Genomic DNA, 21279 nt, shown 5'->3' on the forward strand with positions numbered 1-21279 from the left:
TTTTAAGCCCAAATCAATAGTTTGTGCTGAATTTAATATCTGTTAAATGAAGACTACCATCATTTACCTTTTAAATGAACTTGATATATTTATCACTTAAAATGGAGGTTTTATCTAAGTCATTTGTTGATTAAATGCATACTTGTTATGCACAAATCATTTCTTCTTTGATAATAAATTCAGTCTCTTTAAATTTCTTCCTGTTCTTGCTCCTCCTTCTCCTTCCTCTTGACCTACAAAAAATGAAGGTGGCAGAGGTAATAGAAATAAATTCTCAGAGGGTTACGAACATTTTAAAAAATAATATGAATTAGAAAAGATGTGTGTGATGATGACCTAAAACAAAACCAGAATGTTTCTTTCTCATGTAATGTAACAGTATTTTACATTAAGACACATGTTTATTCATCTCAGCACACAGGTCAGACTGTGGTTAAAAAAATACCCCATGATTTAATGCAATCAATTAATATGTTAAAATTGTCATGTACACAAAATCCTATCTTATAGCATCAGAACTTCTCATAGGAACCTGTCATGATGTGAAAGTTCAGATTTAAGGAACATGTGTAGCCCCTGTGGTTGTACCTGAAGTGTGTGAACATGTCACATGGTCAAATATCAAATGGGGACTTGGTTAAAATAAATAGTCTTACTTGACTTGTCATATAGTCAAACTTCACAAAATATTGGGTTTTAAAAGTGAAACTGACTGTTGATTACAATATGTTAGAAGGAGTACTGATTCGGAGCCTAGTATGGTGCTTAGAACATGGTCAAACATGCTGAATTAATGAGTTAATATTTGGATGAGGCATGGGTCATTTTTTAAAGAACTTTAAAGAACTAAGATTATCTTATTGCCCTTCACAATTTTGGGTCCTTATTTACAAATAAATGTAGAGAATTATATCAATTTTGGAAGTGCTTTAGGAAGTCTTAGTTCACAGTGTGTGTTTTGTGGGATGTGCGGCGAGGTAATCATGACAAGGCACCTTCTCCACCCCATTTACTTTTGGGACTGTAAAATGAGTGACAAGTACTTCAAGGAACTTGGGAAATCAAAGGGCTGATTCAAGGAACTTGGGAAATCAAAGAGCTTGGTGGTTCAGGGTACTCAGGTTTTATGACATGTTCAACATCCTGTAGTTAACATAAGAAATGTCACAATGTGTCATATAAGTGGTCCAACAGTCTTGCCTTCTGTATCGGAATGTGACATTCTTTTGTAAGAATGTGGCAATTTGCATACATGACATCATTCTCAGAAGTTAAGATGTAACTTGAACCTGCCTAATTTCCCCTTAGTGTACTGTTAAAGTTCTGTTATCTATAAATTGATCCAAATTCTGCTTGATCACATTTACCTTTTCATCCTGCCCAGCTTTGAGGGTATAATAAGTTCCATGTGTTTACTAGTCACTGTGTAAACAAATTCTTCATGTTTGCTCTAAAACTATGCTCTATAAGTTTTAGAGTACACTGTATATTCTAGACATTTATCAATAAGTTCATGTTCATGCTGGCCATGTCTTCTTGATGTCTTACGTGTTGATCCTGTCCCCTCTATCTTAGGGGAGAATTATTGTACAAAGACATTAAGATGTTCTAATACAGTCCTTCACATCTAAGCCCAAATAATATACACCCATATTTTTAAAGTTCTGAAAAATTCTTTCAGAATAAAAGTTTTTCACTGTTAGATTTTGGAAATTTCCAACTCTCTTACCATAGACTGGTTCTGTAACAGAGGGGGGAAAAAATTGGTATGCAAACACTCCTAGCCAGAGCACATACAGACTTTCATAATTCACTCAGATGTACCAGTCTAACCCTCAATATGTGATAAAAATTGATTATCCATTTAAAGTTGTTTCATGGTGCATGCATGTGTTTCCACTGGTGTTTTAAGTGGCTTTACACAGAGTGAAATAGCATTACTTAAACAGTAAAGTATAAACATAATATGGCTCGTTTATTAAGGTCCCAATGCTGCAGCTGGAAGGCATCCCAGGCAGTCCTGATGCATAGAAAATGTCAATGTTCTTGGCTTCATTGCTGTGAGACAATTCAGACACCTCAATGTGGACTATGACCCTTTTCTCCTTCCTCTTTAGCAATAGATGAGAGACACTGTGCTTTTTTTTTTCCTTCTAATTCAAGCCGTTTCTTGTCAGTTATGCATTGTTCACATGAGTTGTTTGATAGTAAGTATTGCAGCTACAATTTCAAAGTGTATTGCTATCCATTTAATTCAAAAGGTTGGAGTTGTCATCTTTGTTGATGGTTGTTGTCAAAGGGAGAAGTATTGTCAGCAAGATCATGAAAAAAGGTAAATAAAACTATTGAATTTTTACATAAAATCCTAATGAGATTTCCCTAATCCGGTCTCTTCTGAGCCTTGACTATATCCAAACCACCAGGGATGCTTGTCATAGCAGACACTTTTAGTGCCCCATCCATATCCCCTGGACATTCACCATTCCTGTGCAAGCCAAGCAGATGGCCTCTAACTGACCACATCTACAACTCTTTGCCTTTGGGCTTTCTCCAGCCCCCTTGGTTTATCTGTATGTCAGGCTGGCAGTGTGAAGGAGTCAAAAAAAATTTTGAAAAATACCCTACCTTATCTGTAAGGTAGATGGAATAGTTTTAAGATGTGATCTTTACTGTCTCCATGAGTTTCTAGTGAGATTGAGCTGTGGTTTCCCACGGTGGTAGCCTGTTCAATAGCACATGTCTTATTGGACTTCTCCCCTTCCTCACTGAGGGCATTGCTTCTCCATTACTTTAAAGGTTTAAGAATAATTTTGAGAAGTCTGAACGAAATCACTTTGAAACCTAAAAAATGAAACTATATTTTCTGAGAAAAAAGTAGAATGGGCTATGCTTATTCAAACTGGAGAATATACTACTAATGAAAAATAAGAACAAATTGTTATTGGACTGGGTCTCAAAGAATCAGCAAGCTTGTCTTAAGCATATATTTTAAATAGAGATTCTTATATTCAATTCTGCCTATGCCTTCGCATTTCTAATATGGGCCAGGTGCTATGCTAGGCATAGGGGTTCCAAAGGTGAGTCAGGTGTGAACCCGGCTTTTAGTAAACTCACTGTCTAGTAGTCAAAATGAACATCTAGTTTTTGGGGAATATGAACTGATAAAGTGTAACATTCCTGTAATGAACAGAGTGTGATATAACTACAGAGGAGAGAGTAGTTAATTAAGATAATATATGTGAGGAAAGGTATATGTAATTGCTTTTTAGCTATAAAAACTGCATAAATGTTATCATTACTGAGAACACTGTGCTTGGGGAAGGCTGAGGGAGGTGGTCAAGGAAGATTTCAAAGAGAAAGTGGTTTTTGTCCTGGGGCTTGAAGATAAGAAGGCATTCAACAGGCAGGGTAAGGAGCAAAGGCAATACAGGCAATGGGCCCAGTATGGACAAAGCTGTGAAGCTCCTGTTTGGGCCTCTTGCTGACCACCAATCACATTCTGCATGTTCCAAACATTTTCCATTATCCACAAAGACACCAACCCCTCTCTGTCTCCATTCACCTCTCCTCAATATCACAGACATCCATGTAAACTCGCTAACTTTTCTTCCCACCTCAACATTTCTGTATCTTTTCCCACCTCCTCCTCAACAATCTCAGACACAAACCATAAATTCAGCCCACCTACTGATCTTTTTGAGACAAATCTTTTGTCATAGATCAGCCCCTTCCTCTGTGTTCATGATGTCCTCTGGTCTTTGTGATTTTTGAGTACTCTCCCAACACTTCTCTGTCATCTTAAATCTTTCTTATTCCACTGATTTTTTTTTTTTTTTTTGCTTTTTCTTGAATTGCATATTTAAGTTTCCCTTACCTTTAAAAACAAACCCCCTAAATACCCTTCCCTTTACCTTCCTTCCCCTATGAAATGCTATCCCATCTCCCTTCCCTTCTTAACCAGTGTTCTAGGAAGCCTAATATATACCTGCTGCCTGTAATACATACCTGTAATTTCTTGTAACCTAATTTCACTTCCTCATAAGTAATCTTTCCTTCATACATCAAGCTGCATGTGCTTCAAGGGTTTATCAGAGACCCTCTATTGGTTTTGCAGACCCCATACCAACTGGCATTACACCCATCTCTCTGCTTTTCTCTAGTCTTTGTCACTCAGCTTTAAAGGGCAGAAGTCACTTCTTCATTCACTAAACACCCATGGTCAATCTTATCCAACTTCTCTGCTGAATGCCAGTTCAATGCATATACAAATGAAGCCTATTTTTTAAGGTTATCACCCTCAGACACTGACATTCACGTTAATGTTTTGGAATAAAACCATGTGCCAAGGACTCCTGGAATGCTGAATAGGCAATCATAAAATGAGTCTAGGGGTTGAAGAAGCTTTGGGGGTGACCCCAAGAGGAACTGTAACCTGAGTGACAGTATAGATAGTCATGCCATTAACAGCAGTAGAAAAGGCAGAAGAGGAATCTCTAGTTTGTGGATGATGAATTCAGATTTGGTTGTGCTGAGTGTGAAATGTCAGCTGGATACCCAGGAAGCCAAGCCAGTCTACCTGGCACAAGATACAGACTAAAGAGGTGGCTCTGGTAGTCACCTGCCAAGAGGGTGGCTGACACCAAGGAAGTGCTTGAGACCACTGGGAGACAAAGTTATAGAAAAACAAGAGAAGAGAACCAGGGTTGGAAATTTGTAGTGAAAGCAGAAGAGAGACTAGAAATGCCCTGAGGAGGGCATCTTTCCTCCTTTTACATCCTCCTTCACGCCATTAAAGGATGGATTTGAAGCACACTTCTATTCAGGTCACTTCCTTGCTTACAAACCCTCAGTGACTCTCATATTTGCCTACAAGATAAAACAAACAGAAAAAGAAAAAAGAAAAAAGAAACCAATTACCTTATCACAAGGCTCTTCAAGCTCTAGCATCTGTGGCAACGACAGAAGTGAAGTTGTCTTACTTCGTCCATATCATGAGAAGGCAGGATTCCTAGGAAAAGATAATAATGCTGGGGAAAATAGAAGGCAGTAGGAAAAGAGGAAGATCAAATATGAGACAGATTGACTCCATAAAAGAATCCATAAGCATGAGTCTACAGGAGCTGAGCAGGGCTACTGAGGACAGGCCATCACAAACATCACTCATTCTTAGGGTCACCAGGAGTCGGTGCTGACTCAGTGGCAGTTAACACACCCTAGCACCCCTCCCTGGAAGGGGACATGCTCTAACTCAGTGGTTCTCTACCTTGAACATGCATCAGAATCATATGGGTGACTGGCCAGTCAACATCCTCAAAGATTTTCATTCAGTACATCTGGGGGGGGGGGGTCCTGAGAATTTGCATTTCTAACAATTTCCTAGAGATTTCCAATGCTGCTGGGTGGATCACACTTGAAGGACCACTGCTCTAACCCCTGTAGCTCCTCTGACCAGGACAGCTCTGTCTCTTTGTCTTTGCTGATGATATTCTGTTCTTGTAATTCTACCTTCTCTTCATTGCTTATGGCAATGTTCTAGAAAACTTCCTGGGCCTATTCTTGATGGTTATAGACCATGATTCCTCCCCACTCCTGCTGTTAGTTACTCTGCGCCTACGATAAGGCAGGGACTTGGCTAAATTTGATTTGCCAAGGCAATTCAGCGAGCAATACAAACTCAGCCCTGAGCCCCTGCTGGATAGAGCCTGTCTTGATATGTTGATATGCCGTCTGCCCCAGGTCAGGACCCTGGGTGGTCTCAAAGCTTGCAAGATGGAGGAAGGGAGAGGGACTCTAACTGTGAGGCTCTGGAGAAAGAATTATTTTGGGGCCAGTGGTTGACAGTACTGGTGGTGCATTTGTCTTTTATCCCCCTCTAGAACACAGACTTCTTAAATGCCAGCGTAGAATTCTCTTTGTGTTCTGTGCTGCCTACAACTGCCTTGTACATAAGAGGTGCTTATTCTTGAATGAATGAAATGAGAAACAGCAGTGTGTCCAATTTGTTATTTGCTTCTAAATTTATTTATACAGAAGAAGCCATGACAGATGACATGTGTGCCATATACATTTGTCACATTTATGTTAACATGCAGTTTTTGAAAGTACATTTCATACTATCTCCATTATCTTCTGTAATCCTCCCATTTTTATCTGATCAATTAAGAGGTAGCTTTTTACCAGCTGGGCATTAGGCAAAGAGACATATATTTACTTATGTGATAGAGCCTAGGAGACTGGGACAATTCAAAATAAGGCATTTCTAAACAACGATTTAAAAATTAAGATATTAACTTCACATAGAACTTTGTTTTACAAGAATAAACATTTTTTTAAAGGACAGCTCAGTGGATTTGAATTTGTTGGAAAACTCTTAGAGCAGGCCTTTTCAGATCACAACTCTGTAACACAGCACCATTTTGCCATCTAGTGTTGTGGGTCAGTATTGCCTGTAATGGAAACCCCATGTAGTTTTCTTCAGCCTTTATTAAAGTTCGCAAATACATCTTAGAATACCAAGAATCCTAATTTCTAAAAATATCAGTCTTCTTTCTCATCCTTCTTTTGCTAAAGACTTTGGTAAACAACCAAGCTAAATTAATTCAGAATATATTACATTTCTGTCCTTAGAAATCACCCATATGAATCTGCTGGGAAACTTCCTTCTTGGTGGTAGTGGGTGGTAGAAGAAGACAGCTTAGATGAGTGGGTCTCAGTCAGTCAGCTGAAGCAACCATGAGAAATGAGCATGGCCTTAGGAGTAGGCCTCAGTGGACAAGGAAGCCCAGTGTAAAGGTTACACAGCCAGTATCTGGAACAATAATACCAAGGTTCAAATTTTTGTTCTGCCATTTACCTGCTGTGGGACATTGGGTGAGTCATTCAGCCTCTTTGTACTTTAATTCCTTCGCCTGTAAAATGTGAGTGATGATGCTATCTACTCATATGGTTGTGGTTATTATTAAATGAGTTCATAAATGTAAAGCATACACACTACCTATTTACTGTATAACATTTGTTTGAATCCTTCATCTATGACTTACTACTTTTGTGAATATAAGCAAATTTCTTAGCTTCTTTGAGCCTCAGTTTCCTTATTTGTGGGGATAATGCTTTCTGGTTATAAGCAATTGAATACCTAGTATTTTGACACCCAGAGCAGATCATTTTTAATACTCTCTTTCTCTATATGACAAAATAATTTTCAGTAATAATCATGATGTGAAACAAATTGTGATAACAGCCAGCAAAGAAACACAGACAGTACAAATTTTTTATTAAACTTTCATTTTAGTAAAAATGTAAAACAAAATAAAAACAAATATTACAGTACCAAAAAGGAAAAAGAAATTGGATAAATACTTTTATTGATATTAATATATTTTTAAGGAGGGAGAAAATAGATGAAAAAACACATTTAATAGAGTGAACACCACATGCTTCAAAGGATGATTTGCACCTAGAGTGACAGATTGAAGCATCTGAAGTTCTGTTTCTTCATTTTCACAGTCACTGTACTGTCACTATGCTTCCAAATCTACTCTTTGAATGCAGAAATATGTAGCACCACCATAACTGGAGACACAGACTGCACCCACAGTGAGTTTATATTATTCTGAACCAATACAAACTTACTCTAAGATTGAATGTGTGTGGCTGACTCCAGATGTGTCAGTGGCTTACTATATACTTGATTGTTCTCTGAATCAACTTTCATGCAGAAAACAATGTTTATTAAAAGATAAGTAATAAAACTGTGTTCATTTGAAGCTTACATACATATTATTTTAAAGTCAACAGCAATCTCAGCAATTTTAGAAATTAAACCAATAAGATATTTGGGGGGCGGGGGGAAATGAGGCAAAGAGTATTATAGTTGACATTGTTTAGAATTACTTGGTAATGTTGATAATAGAAGATATCAACTTTTAGTAGGTTTTATTATTGTTTTTAATTTCTCCACAAATAATGCATCCTCTTATTCCTTACACCTGGGGCTGACTAATCCCATCACCCTGAACTTGGTACCCATTGTCAGCAAAAGTTAAATGAGAAAAGCTGCCAGGAAAATACTTTCAATACTGAATATTTAACATATCCAATATTCTTCTTCCATGAGTTATTTCCTTATTCTCATTCTACCCACCCAGAGCTTGCTCTCCATTTCCCATACATACATATATACAAATAAATAATGTTGAGCCTTCAGGGGACCAGACAATGAATGAAAAGGTAACTAACAAATCCAGTGTTCTTGATAATTTGATGATAAATAATCAACAGCTTAAGCCTTCATTTGGAAATATGGGCCTTCTCTGGATTTCTTCTCAAGGACATCTCTTAGTACCAAAAAGTACAGTTATTCCAAGTTGTCTTAGCATTAGGGTGTGGAGGTACCACTGCAGGGTTTGGTTCATGAGCCTGTGATTTGCCTCTTTGCTCTCAGATTTATTCCCAGCCCTTCATATTCTCTCCTATGTATAATAAAGCATCACATTTCCCTGACTTCTGAGCACATTAGGCCAACAGAAAGGACGGCCAGAAGACTGGAGGGAGAGGGAAGGGGAGAAGCCTGGTGATTTCCCCATCCTCTCACTGCCTCAGGTGGCAACTCTGCCATAGCTATATCTCCTCCAGAGACAAATTTCCTGGAAACTTAATGAAGCTTAAGCTCCAGGGTCTCTAACTTGCACAGGCTCCTTCCAATGTCCTGTGTGTATAATTTTTTAAACAGCTTTATTGAAATATACTTTACAAACCATAAAAATTACCCATTGTAAGTGAATGGTTCAATGATTTTTAGTAAATCTATCAAATTGTGCAACCATCACCACAATCCAGTTTTAGAACATTTCCATCACCCCCAAAAGTTTCCTGCTGTCTCTTCAGTCGATCCCGGCTCCCAATCCGAGGTCCTGGTAACCACTAATTGATTTTCTGTCTCTATAGATTTGCATATTCTGGACATTTCATATAAATGGAATCATATAGTATGTGGTCTTTTGTGACTGTTTTTTTTTTCACTGATCATCCTGTTTTCAAGGTTCATTCATGTTGCAGCATATATCAATATTTCATTCCTTTTTATTGCCAAATGGTATTCCATTGTCCTCATTTTGTTTGTACACTCATCAGTTGCTGGACCTGAGTACAATTTTTTATTTGTAATTTTGCATTCTTTGTCTTAAAAAGTGTTTCCTCAGTTTGTGTAATCGTTGGATCCCCCAAAAGCTGGAGCTGTCCCTGCCTCTGTGGCTGCAGTCCTGTAGAAGGCAGTTTCTAAGAGGGTCCCCATGATCCTGTGTCCTGATATTCAAGCTCTTTGTAATCTCTTCACCTTGAGTGTGGGCTGGACCTAGTAGCTCCCTTCTAATGAATAGAATATGGCTAAAGTGTTAAGATGTCATTTCCAAGATTAGGTGACAAAAATGCTGAAACTTCCATCTTGCTCTTTTTCTCACATTCTCTCTCTCTCCCTCTCCCCCCCTCTCTTTCTCTCCCTGTCTGTCTCAGAGCCCTTGCTCTACAGAAAGAAAGCTGCCATATTGTGAGTAGCCTTATGGAGAAGCCCACACTGCAAGAAACTTACGTCTTCAACCAACAACCAGTGAAGAATTGTGATCTGTCCACATCTGTGTGAGTGATCTTGGAAGCAGATCCTTTTAATTTGAGCCTTCAAATAACTGTAGCTCCAACTGATACCTTGAACACAGTCTTTTGAGAAGCTCTGAACCAGAACTGCCCAGCTAAACTGCTCCCAGATTCCTTACTGGCAGAAACTGTGGGGTAATACATTTGCTCCTTATGGCTGCCAAGTCTGGGGATAATTTCTTATGCACCAATAGACAAATACCAGCCCCACCTTGTACCCTCTCTTTCCATGGTCCCAGATTCCACCCGGCAGCATTCACTATGTCTCTCATTCCTGCCATATGACTGTAACTTCTGATCTCTGGATATGCTACCTCCTCCCATATCTCCCCAGTCCTAAGGGTTGTAGGACCTTCCTGTTGGAGCTAATCTCCGAGCCCCTCTTTGGCTTCTTACTCTTCTTTGACCCATGTAACCAGCTGCTGGCCTTAAAGCCCCTCTGTTTGAAATATCTAGAGTGGTTTTTGTTTCTTGCATTGCAGGGGAAAACATTTTATCTTATATGACATGTATCCTCACTTGAGCCTTCACAAGTCTGTTTAGAGAAAGAAAAAAATTAGTGTGAGACCAATAGTCTTGTAGGTCCTAGAATCAGCCTTCACAAATAAAATAGGCTAAGACAGGAAACTACCTGCTGAGCTACCAGATAGCACAGCAACAATTTTGAAAGGTGATGACAGAGTGCCTGAGCAGCCATTCTCACCATTCCAGTTCACTGTGAGCATATTGGAGCAGGGAGAGAGGGTGTAAGAGCAACAGTTTGTATTGGTCAACGACAGCAGCTATCCTTGGGATTCTCCTTTGCAGAGTCTCCCTGAGACTATGGTAGGGTAAGAGGAGGTCTAAGAGCTGCACAAAAGGTAGACATGACCATGATCATAGAGGGCCAAGCTCACCTCCTCTGGAGCCTGAGCAGCTTCATTGAGGGTTTTATGTTGCTTATGTCATGGCCTGGCTGCTCTGGGAATGGAGTTCAGCCCTCAAAATGGTGAAGTAGTTTCTACAGAATGCTGAAGGGCTGGTGTACCAGCAAAGACAATGCATCCTGTTTTCCCTGGAGGATGAAGAAGCTGCTCTTTCCTGTAGCAATCTGGGAAAACAGAAAAGAAGCCTTTGGGCTTGGTTCCTCATCTTTCAATTCCTAGCTTGTTTGGAGCAAGGGTTATTGAACTGTTTTCTTTGGAAACTCTTTTTGTTTCCAGCCCCTAGAACTATTATTGCCTCTTCTTGGTGGGTACTCAAGAATAAACTGAGAATAGAGTAGCAACTGGCATCTTTTGGCCCCTTAGGGACTTACTGTCTTGCACAACCAGCTATCATACTTCATTACTTGGCTTCTTCTTTTCTCTTATGTTCTTTCATGGACCAGCACCTTCAGATCCCCTCCCCAGCTCTGACTGAGGAATTGGCAGGTTCTTGTGACACAGTGGGCTCAGCAGCTCTCCCCACTCTGCAGAGGTGATGAATTGCCTTGGAGTCATCATCCCCTCCTCTACAGCGCAGGCACCCAGCTGATCGAGGGACAGACAGACTGTTGGCAACAGGAAAGCCTGATGTCAGAAACTCTATGTGGAGTTTGTTTCTGAGTGCGCAGTCTGAACAAAGAGAAAGGGTGGATAAAGAGGGAAATTAAGAATAAAATGGCTAGGAATATAAGATTGATTTCACTCTAGCTGCAACTGTCAGCTGTTTGGGGAGTCTGAGCCAAGGCCTCAGCTAAAGTTAGAGAAAAGGTAAAGAACAATGGTTCATAAGAGAGAGAGCTACCATCCCCTCTACAGACCACTACTGCTTTCATTTGCTGGAACAGATTTCACCAAGCAATTCAGTATTGACTCTCATTATTGATATCTTCATTAAATATTCATTTGATATCCTGTAATTGTTCATTACTTTTCAATCTGGTCTGGATTCTGTGAGGTACTACACTGATTTGCTCTTCACTTTGGGACTCTTGATCTCTTTGGGATGTCATTACCAAAGGTTGTTGGGTACGGGGTTTGTATCCAACGCAGAATACAAGGTCAGAAGCAAGGTAGTAACTCATTGTCCACCAGTGTGTTTAATGGTTATTATTCATGTGATAATGGGGAGGAATGTACGTTATCCAACCTCTCAGGGCTCTGCTGGTGAATTACAGATCATTTTGTCCTTTAGCCTGTTAGCACATCCATAAATTACAACCCAGCCTGGGCAGAGCTCATATGGAAAACTACTATTTTAAAAAATCTTTTCCAGTGCCCTTAATTTGGGAACCTCAAATCAATTAAGTTACCAGTCATAATATCACTTAATGAGTTGGGAAACAGCAACCATCTCCATAGTGGATGAAGAAGATTTGAGAACAAGCAGTGGTGAATATGGAAATGGACTCAGGGATTGAGCAGGACCTATTGCCCCAGTGGCAACTTGTACATTTTGTCAGGCACATTAAAGGGAAACTGGGTTTAGGTTCTATCAAGATATTTGAAAATTAAAGAGCTCCTTCAAAGTATTGTTACAATGCTTTGGTTGCATATAAATACCCATGTAAAATTGTTTCAACAGTAGAATAGTGTTATTCTTATTTAATATATTTAAATAATAAATAAGTATTCTTATTTAATATACAAAAAAATCCAGAAGTGGGTGGTGTCAGGGTCAGTTCAGTGGCTCTACATTGGCACCAAATGAATAAGCCCAGTCTCCCTTCAACTTTCTGCTCTGCTTTCCTCAGGTTATTAGCTAGGTACCTAGGCTTGTCCCTTCATTGTTGCAAAGTAGCTGTCATGGTCCCAAGCATAAAATGCAAACACGACAATGTCCAACTAAATAAGAGGAAATCCACACATGAGGGATTTCTCCTTAGGGAAGACGCTTTCTCCAGAAATCCTCACCCTCAATACTCACTGGCTAAAATTTGGTCACATGTCCAGCCGGTGAGACTGGAAAGCAAGAAGCTGAAATTTTCAGACTCTGCCGTCAAGAGAGGAGGATGAAATGGTATTTGTGCTTATAATCAGTAGTGTCTTCCACTTTTATTGAATTCTTAGCACAGGCCTAACACTCTATTATGCATGTTCACATGCATTGCATTATTTACCTAATTAAGTTGTAATAGTTAGAATGGTCAATAAATTACCTTCTGGGAATCTTAGAAGCCACTTGTTTATTTATCTCTGCAGCCCTAGAGCTGGTTATTAGCAAATAAGAATACTACACAACTGACTCTAATAACCAAGTGAACTGAAAATCAGTATTAAAAGAAAGACTAGCCAGCTGGTGTGGCTCAGTGGTTGATCGTCGATCTAGGATCCAGGAGATTTTTATTTGATTCCCAGTCAGGGCACATGCCCGGGTTGGGGGATCAATTCCCAGTGGAGGTGTGCAGGAGGCAGCTGATCAATGACTCTGTCATCATTGATGTTTCTATCTCTCTCTCTCCCTCTCCCTTACTCTCTCTGAAATCAATAAAGACATATTTAAAAGAAAGAGAGAGAGAGAGAGAGAGAGAGAGAGAGAGAGAGAGAGAGAGAGAGAGAAGGAAAGAAAGAAAGAAAGAAAGAAAGAAAGAAAGAAAGAAAGAAAGAAAGAAAGAAAGAAAGAAAGAAAGAAAGAGAAAGAAAAAGAAAGAAAGAAAGAAAGAAAGAAAGAGAGAGAGAGAGAGAGAGAGAGAGAGAGAGAGAGAGAGAGAGAGAAGAAAGAAAGAAAGAAAGAAAGAAAGAAAGAAAGAAAGAAAGAAAGAAAGAAAGAAAGAAAGAAAGAAAGAAAGAAAAGAAAGAAAGAAAAGAAAGAAAGAAAGAAAAGACTGAAATCCTATCAACATGACTTCAAACAATCTGGATTATTGAGACTTGGATTTTCTTTGTTTCTAGTAGAGAGTTACCTAAGGAAACTAAATAGGCCACTCCTAACATCCAGAGTAAAAACCACAAGCTAAGAGTCTTAATTCTTGTTTCAAGTTGGGTAAGAACCAAAATTGGCCACAAATATAGACTCAATACAATGAATAGCTCAGCAGTAAAGGACCCAAATACTGCTGTATTCCAGTTTATTATCTTAGGTTGATACCATCAGCTGGACTTATTCATGTGAGCCCACTGAGAATACATAGTCGTTCACCTATGTTTTGCATTGGAGTTTCTGTCAACAAGTAATCAAGTCTCTCCAGATGTTTCACTTGCTATAACAAAGCTACTGTCACAAACAATAATGCACAGATGTTCCCTTTGAAAACCAGATTAAAATGTTTTTGTTAATGTTTTCAAATTATCAAATGAATTGCAAAGAATATGAATGCAAAATTGGTTTCAGGAATATCTATTTGAAACTGGAATTTTAAAAAATTAATTAACTATACCCTCTTTGGGTAAAATTGATCAAACTTCAACAAATGAAGTAAAAAAATAAACTTATTGCTTTTTTGTCAAGCAAGCTTCAAGTGGTAAGAGATTATGAAATTTGCTTTTCATACAAGGATTTTATTTCTATTTGTGTTTTTTTTTTCTATCTTCTATTTCCCTTACTGTATTTCACATGCAGTCTGTTCTCTTGTGTGTTACTCTGAGTCTTTGTTTATGAAATACTTTATTTGTTAATTCTCTAAGTCCTGAAAAGTCTTTTGACACCTTCCTGTTTGTTTTTCAAAGCATTTCAGAGATTTGCCATTTCTGATTTACATGCTCTTACATTGCTTTATAGTTTTCTTCTTTTCTTTTCTTTTTTAATTGGGAAAACATTTATTTTATTTTATTACTTTTTAAATTTATCTTTATTGTTGAAAGTATTACAGATGTCCCCTTTTCCCCCCTATAGACCCTCTCCTCCCCACTCCCACCCCCAGGCCTTTACCATAGTATTGCCTGTGTCCATGGGTTATGCATATATGCATATAAATTACTTGGTTAATCTCTCCCCACCCTCCCAACCCTTTTCGCTCTGAAACACATCATTCTATTGCATACTTCCATGCCTCTGGACCTATTTTGTTCATCAGTTTACTTTGTTCATTAGATCCCACATATAAGTGAGATTATGTGATACTTGTCTTTCTCTGACTGGCTTATTTAACTTTATTTTGTATTATTATATAAAAGGTTTCTTTTGTTTCTTAGTCATACTTTTCTGCCATGCCTTCATTATCTGTTGGTAGGTTATTGAATTTATTCCTCTTTTACCTTATAATATTATTGTAAAGTGTTTGATCACAATCTTTTTCTATTCATGTTTAAACAAGGTGGGTTTTGCTGTACTTTTAGGAGAGGGATCCTGAATAAGCAGTGGTCAAACCAGAACTGCTTTCCTAGCTTCCCTGCTTGAAAGCTTTGACACGGAAGCAGGGCTGGCTTCATGGGCACAGGGTTCTGTTTGAGTTTTCATTCTCTGCTCTTACTGTTTTGGAATTTTTAAATAATTTTTAGCAAGGGACCTTTGATTTTCACTTTGCATTGTGCTCTGAAAATTATGTAACTGATCCTGCTGAGTAGTATTAAAACACATGACCTCGTTGTGTAGCCACCTGCACAGTCCTAAGGGCAGCCTTGTCTAGCCCTCTCCTGGCTGGTACCTGAAAATTGTCTCTCCCACTAGTGTTTCTGGCTTGCTCTATTTGGATTCCATTCCCAACAAGATTTTTTCTCAGGGAGGGTCTCAGTTCTTCTGGATGGAGGGTATGATTGGGTATTTTTGAGGTTCTTGTGGGCTTAATTCACCTTACTACCTTATGACCTTCCTGCAGCCTTTTAGTGAGTTCTCATGGTCCTTTCTGACCTTAAGTACAAATGGAAATTATGCAGACATCTCTCAAGTTTTTCTCAGACCTGCTCACTAAACATTCCACTCAAAGTGAGATTCTCTTCTTTTGGAAGTATTTGTTGACAATTTCTGTGTCCCGGGTCTCTTAGGATGTTCAAAATACCCCTTTGTCCTCTAACAGTCTTTAACCTTAAACAGCTATTAAACCCATAGTAGTTCTACTACTGTAAGGATTTAGACCTATCCATCAATATTATGGGGTTCATATTTGTCACTTTTTTGAAGATGTGTCCATGTGTTGTGTTCTTTCTTTTGCTATACTCCTTGCTATGAGGAGATTTGGAAAGATTTTAAAACTACATTGCCATCATAATCTTGCCCCAACTAGAAGCCATATAAGAATTTTTAGACTTGATGCATTCCTTACAGAATCATTATCCATTAGCTAAGTACCACACAGGACTTTCAAATACTGCTTTCTATAACAATCCTTATCCAGGCACACTATCTAAGAGGCTGAAGTGTAAAAAAGGAAGAGAAATAATTCAGTTCTAATTGACAGGGCACATGTGGTCTCATTGAAGCACTGGACATTAAAATAATTTTTAAAATTTGGCTTAAAAAGTAGAAACCTTCACAAAATGAATAAAGTTCTATTCATGAGTCTTGTGAGCTGGGAACATAAATATGTCCACTATATTCTCCAAATCTCACAAACTAAAGTAGGTAAGAGCTGCCCAATCAACACCTAGCAAAAGACACACCACTGTTTTTGAAAAATCATTTATACCCTGAATAAAATGAGGCAGTAGTATAAAATTTTCAGTTAGTATATGCATCATTATTTATTTTGACAGAATAAGGCTGCAGAAGCAGGGCACATATCAAGAGTATTTAGAATTATAATACATGATATCCAAACAAAGTCCTTTTTCAACTAAGTTTACCTGTCATTCATTTACTCATTCACCAGATATATGTGAAATTGACCATGTGCCAGAGATATTTAGATGAGATGACAGAGCCTCTGTTTACTGGAAACTAGGCAGGCATCCCTGGAAGTTCTCAGAAAATGTGATGGGTGCTCAAGCAAGGACCAAACAAGGAAAACCTGCATCAGCTGAGGTTAGAGACAGGACTCAGTCCCATAGTCTGAATTTGGTTCCTGCTATTTTCTAAAACCAAGCTTCCCTCCTAGATTGCACTAATTTACACTCTTCTTCAAGTCTTTACAATTCCACTTATGTCCATAACACAGTCTCATATTTGTTTTTATGTTATTTTAGAATCATTCTACAGTTGTTTTGTTTTCAAGTATATGTTTATATTTTGCTTTACTCCAGCTGGATTATAAGTCTTTCCTTGATAGAAGCCATATCTTCTATTGCTTTCAACTTCTCTAATATTTAATGTGATACTGGACACACAATAGACATTTAATAAGTGCTGGTTAAAGAAGGAAACAAATAAGTGAGTAAATGAGGCTATGGAGCTTAATTGCTGCAATCTAAAATATAAGATTTGTTTATGCTTGATTATGTTTAGTTTGCTACATGAAATTTGGTAGACTTGGTTATGCATTCTTCAAAATATGAGAGAATGTAGCTGTTTTTGAGAGTTAAGTGATACAATGATATTGGCTTTCTTTTGCAAAGTAGATAAAGATTCTGGAGCTAATACCAAATGTATCTTGAAGTGAATTAAACTCTTAATTCAAAGTATACAGCCTGTAGAGCATATAGTGGAATTATGTGGTGTGAAGAACATAAACTTTGAAATAAAGGACACTTAGAGTCAAATGCTTGAGATGTCATTTACCAGCGAGGTGGCCCTGGAGAAATTAATGAGCATCAGCCAATCTGCCTCTTGTCTATACATTCATTTGGTGTACAATTATAGGTCTCCATTCTTCTTGATATACTCTCTGCCCAATATAATATGTTTACAAGCCTCAATATTGTATATCATTTCATACTCTAAGCTTTGCATTGATGTTCTAAAATTGGGTCGGTACTTTGAATGTTTTTATGGTTATGGGACAGATTTAGAGAATAATCCTTTAGCATCCTGTAACATAGACAAGATCTTTCATCCTAACCTCCAGTCATGTACATAAAATATTGTTTGGAATTGTGACATCTGAAATTTTTATTTTTTTATTATTTTTATTATTTTTATTTTTTACTTTTTAAATTTATCTTTATTGTTGAGAGTATTACAGGTACACCATTTCCCCCCACAACTGACCCCCTCCACTTCACTCCCACCCCTTCCCCAGGCCTTCACCCCATTATTGACTGTGTCCATGGGTTATGCATATATGCATATAACTTCTTTGGTTAATCTCTTCCCACCCTCCACCCCCCTTCCCTCTTTCCTCTGAAATATGATCGTCTGTTGCATGTGTCAATGTCTCTGGATCTATTTAGTTCATCAGATTATTTTGTTCATTAGCTTCTTCTTAAAGAAGACCCTTCAACATTTCCTGTAGTGCTGGTCTGGTGGTGATGAACTCCTTTAGCTTTTTCTTATCTGTGAAGCTCTTTATTTGGCCTTCAAGTCTAAATGATAGCTTTGCTGGGTAGAGCAATCTTGGTTGTAGTTCCATGTTTTTCATCACTTTGAATATTTCTTGCCACTCCCTTCTGGCCTGCAAGGTTTCTGTTGAGAAATCAGCTGACAGTTGTATGGGTGCTCCCTTGTAGGTAACTAATTGCTTTTCTCTTGCTGCTTTTAAGATTCTCTCTTTGTCTTTAACCTTTGGCATTTTAATTATGATGTGTCTTGCTGTGGACCTCTTTGGGTTCCTCTTCTTTGGGACCCTTTGTTCTTCCTGGACTTGAAAATCAATTTCTTTCCCCAGGTAGGGGAAGTTTTCTGTAATTATTTTTTCAAATAGGTTTTCAATTCCTTGGTCTCTTTCTGCCTCTCCTGGCACCCCAATAATATGAATGTTGGGCCTCTTGAAGTTGTCCCAGAGGCTCCTTATACTATTTTCATATTTCTGGATTCTCTTTTCTTTTTGCTCTTCTGGTTGGGTGTTTTTGTTTCCTCATGTTCCAAATTGCTCATTTGATTCTCAGCGTCCTCTACTCTACTGTTGATTCCCTGTAAATTATTCTTCATTTCAGTTCCTGTAGCCTTCATTTCAAATTGGTACTTTATTATGTTATCGATTTTCTCAGTTATTTCCCTAACCATTTGCTTAAACATCCTTATAACCAAAATTCTGAACTCTCTATCTGTTAGCTTGCTTGGATCTATTTCATTTAGTTCCTCTTCTAGAGATTTCTTCTGTTCTTTCCTTTGTGACATGTTTCTTTGCCTCTGCATTTTGGCTGCTTCCAGGTGTTTATTTCTATGTATTAGGTAGAGCTGTTATGTCTCCTGGAATTTGTAGAGTGGCTTTGTGTAGTAGGTGTCCTGTAGGGTCCAGTGGCTCAGCCTCCCCAGTCACCTGAGCTGGGCCTTCTAGGTGCTCCCCTGTGTGGGCTGTGTGCACTGTCCTGTTGTAGTTGAGCCTTGGTAGCTGTTGGCGTCCCTGGGAGGAACTCACCCCCAGGCCAATCAGCTGTGAGGACCAGCTGCAGCTACAGCCAGAGAGCTGCTGTGCTGGAGACACCCTTATGGAGCAGGATTTGCTTCAGTGGAGCTTTGGTGTTCACCAAGTGCGCCCCCTCGAGTGTGTCACTCGTAGATGTGGTAGGGTTGTAATCCAGCGTGGTCGAGTCTGACCACCAGGTGCACTGTTTCTGGGGCCTCCCGGGAGGTGCAAAGTCAGCCTTGCCCAGGGCCACCCAGCATGAGCTACACAGCAAACCGTAGTTGGCTGCTCCTTGTGCTGGGCTTGGAGGTGCCCAGGAGAGGCCAAGCTATGAGCCAGTGCAGCTGCCGCTAGTGCCAGGCCTGGGGCCGCTTATCAAGCCGTATGGGGCCGCTGCTGCTTGTTTGAGAGATTTTAGGAAAGTCCTAAGCATGAAGCTCGAGAGGCCACTTGCATAGAAAAGCCCCTTGGAAATGGCCTGGATGAGCTGCAGGTGGGGAGGGCGGGGCCTCCGGGAATCACGGGGCGGGGCCAAGGGTGAGGGTCAGGTGCTGGCGACTCAAACATGGCGCCTGCCTGCCGGCTGTGTGCGGGGAGGACCCGCCACAGGAGCCATGGCCTCCGCCAGCCCTTCTGCCCGGGAGGAAGCCGCCCTCCGCCTCCCGCCCGGATCTCAGGCAGGTTAGTTCCTCCCCGAGTGTCCCGGGTCCCTTCAGGCCGCTGCCCGGCGCTGGGCTCAGAGGGAGCGTCCGAGTGAGTCTGTGCGCGGCCCTTTAGAGGAGCTGCTGGGGCTCCCGCAGCCTCCGCCACCCTCAGGGACAGTCCCCGCTGGTTTCACAGCCCGGGGTTGTGGGGGCGTCTCTTCCCGGCCTGGAGCCCTGGGCTGGGGCCTGCTGTGCGGCTGGGACCCCTCCCTCCTCTGGGAAAACTCCGCCGTCGAGATTCCCTCCGGGGTTTCAACCTCGGCACTGGGGGTGGGCCCATGGCCGGGTCTCTGCGATTCAGCCCCGATCCTCCCACATGGCGCCCCTCCTACCGGTCTTGATGCTTCTTCAGTTCCCTGATTATGGGGCTTCTGTGCAGCCAGATCTCAGGAGGCTCTGAGTGCTGGTGGTTCTGCATTTTAGTTGTAATTTTGATGTGGTTGCGGGAGGCGGCTGGTGCAGCTGTGACCTATGCCGCCATCTTGTTTGACATCTGAAATTTTTAAAAAGACAGGCTTAAACTTGTTATACATGTAAGGCAGTAATCATATGCTTAAGAACTATAGAATTCTGTACTGACCCTGATGTAAAAAACAGAAACATCTTTCTGCCATGTCAGTGGGTTGTCTCAGCCTGTGATAAAGAGGTAAGACTCAATTCATTATTTGTTTGCATCATTCTGCCAATAGATTCTCTTATGCTGTCAAGTTCATGGAACTAAGCTCAGGGGACTGTTTAATAAAGCAATGAGATTCTCTATATTTCAGCTATTTTCTTGTAAGACTACAGAGCTAATGAGAATGTTTAAATATGTTGACAAGAAAGAAAACAAATATTTTTAAGAACTCTTATTTTGTCTACTACCCTACATTTCATCCTTGCCACCAAAACCTTAACTTGAAGTCAAACTGAGAGCTCACAAATTGCATTCATAGATATGTAAAACAAATGTTGCCAATTAAACACCACCCTTTTGATATACAGCTCAATAATACAATGAAAATAGCAACACCTGGATGATAAAATCATTGGATACAGTATCTTAAGCAAACAGGGTAAATAACCTTTATTTTTTTTAAGAAAACTTTCACTCTCTGTATTCTCCAAAGATATGTGCATTTGACATTTTAAGCATTATTATAATTAAGTATGTAGTCAATTTTTGTATATATTCTTAGGTGTTCTTAAGAAAAATATCTATTCACAGATTGTTGGGTTCAATTCTGCAAGTTTTATTAGATCAACCTTGTTAATTGTGTTGTTTGACTCTTGTATACACTTATTAAGTTTTCCTCTTCTAGATTTATATCTTCTGAAAGAGATCTTTTTAAATTCCCCTCTAATTATGGAGTTTTTAATTTTTCTGTGCATTAGTGTTGGGTATTTTTTTGCTTTATATATTTTGAAGATCTATTTTTGGATGCATATCAGTTCATGACTGTTATATTTTTCTTTTATTCCTATGTAATGAGCTACTTAATCTCAAATAATGCCTTTTTGCTTTGAAGATTATTTCATTGGACATAAATATTGCTATGTCTGATTTCTTTTTGTTATTTTTGGTTGGTATACTTTTCTTTTTCTTCCTTTCCTTTCAACTCTTTTCTGTCATCATATTTATGGAGGTTTTTATAACTCCTGGGATGAATT

Source organism: Miniopterus natalensis, chromosome X, assembly GCF_054644295.1.
Source record: "Miniopterus natalensis isolate mMinNat1 chromosome X, mMinNat1.hap1, whole genome shotgun sequence".
NCBI classification, from domain to species: Eukaryota; Metazoa; Chordata; class Mammalia; order Chiroptera; family Miniopteridae; genus Miniopterus; species Miniopterus natalensis.